Raw genomic sequence first — 1,970 nt, forward strand, 5'->3', positions numbered from 1 at the left:
TGTGGGGTATATTTTTGGAAGCAAGTGTAGGTGTACCAGAGCCAAAAAAGGTTGGGAACAACTGTAGACAAACTGATCTCACTGTTCTTAGAACTGCCAGCACTAGGCATTGAGCCCTTAAAGTGGACTATAAATGTAGCGTAGGTGGTTAAAAGAAAGTCCATCATGTGGGACTAATTTCTGGTTTCCCATAATCAGGTACATGCATTTTGTGTGCATGTTTTATGTGGAGAGAAGCAGGTGTGCACAAAGCTGATTTATTTAGCTATGTTAAATTAGAATTGGAGTCTTAATGTGAGAAAAGTTATAAATTGGATAATTGGGATAGTGAGTACTTTGAATTTTTTATAAATGCCTTTATTTGAACTATTCATGATAAATTCCTGTGAAGGAGATGTGTAAGGTAGGAAATTTTTGATAAGTCAAAAAATGGAGGCACAGAGAACCTAGTCTCCTGTTTCCTACCCCAGTTTCTACCATTGGAACATGTAAGCCTCTAAGAGGACTTGTTGGACATAACTATGAAATCAAATGACAGAAGGATTTTTGGTTTTTCATTCTCCCTCTTTGATAGAGGAAACAATGGCATTATAAATAAACACAGAAACTCTTGATCTGTAAAAGTTATGGAGTCAGTTCTCACAAAAGACAGCAACATAAACTGGCTGCAGGAGTAGTAAATAGGGTGTTAGGAAAGGGAGCCCACAGAAGACATCATGACGAGGTTTGGACATTAGACATGGAAACATCTGATTATATAATATGTTAACCAGTCAGAAGCTATAATGGCACAAGCTAGGACCTGTTAGCTCATTTTTCCTTCCTTAGATCATCATACCCAGCAGAGAGGAAAAGAACGATAATGTGTTCTAATAGTGGTTTCAGCACTGTCTTAAAGATTAAATACAGGTATGCTCCAATTTAAGAAAACCAGGAAATTTAAAAAATGCACATTACCAAATGAATAGATGCAGGGTTTGAATAGAGTATTCATTTTATAGAAGGAGCCTTCATTACGACAGGATTCATCTACGAAGTTCTATTTCCCTGGTGAGTTCAAGATTTGATTTGTGAAGAGTGTATTATCATATAACGGTTTAGGAATGTGTCTGTTATAAGGTTTGTCTTAGTATTACTATTTGAAATAAAAGTATATAATATACATATTTGTAATACATAGTCTAGGTACCAACATAAAGAGTAAATTTCAAAGAATTTTACTTTCCTTATTTTTTGTAGCACCACATGACCTGTGTAGCTTTGCATGTAGGCCAAAGCATAAAAACAGTTTAGGAGTGTTGTCTAGAGAGAATAAGAGACATTAGAATTAGATGGATAAGAGATATAAAAGGAAAGAACACTGAAAAATTTGATTGTTACCAATTTCTGGGTAAGCCATCTTGCTTTTCATCTTTGGTATACCTCTCACCTCTGACCACTTAGTTGAAATTTTCTTTCCTGCTGATCTCCTGTAAGCATTCTATCTTTTAAACATAGAAATTATCCATTAGTGGAGAGTGCCTGGGTGGCTCAGTCATTTGAGCATCCAGCTCTTGATTTTTGTCTCAGGTCATGATCTCACAGTTTGTGAGTTCAATCCCCACATCAGACTCAATGCTGACAACACGTGCAGAGCCTGCTTGGGATTCTCTCTCCTTCTTTCTCTGTCCCTACCCCACTCACACGTGCTCACATGCATGCACTCTCTCTCAAAATAAAGAAATAAACATTTTTTAAAAAGAAGCTATCCATAAGGGTACAAATAGAATCATTTAATGAAGCTACAATAGAAGCAACAATAACACATTCTCCAGAGGGTTAAGAGGTTTAATCAGTTAGTACTGAAAATAAGAGGAAAAGTGCCTCTTTGAAAAGAGCTTTCAAAGAAAAGTGCTTTCTTTGAAAGTAAGAGTGTAATTTTGTACAGACAACCCTGGATCATAAAGGCTACAGGCTTGGATGGGGCTGCT

This window comes from Crocuta crocuta, unplaced genomic scaffold, assembly GCF_008692635.1.
Source record: "Crocuta crocuta isolate KB4526 unplaced genomic scaffold, BGI_CrCroc_1.0 scaffold2168, whole genome shotgun sequence".
In the NCBI taxonomy this organism is placed as follows: domain Eukaryota; kingdom Metazoa; phylum Chordata; class Mammalia; order Carnivora; family Hyaenidae; genus Crocuta; species Crocuta crocuta.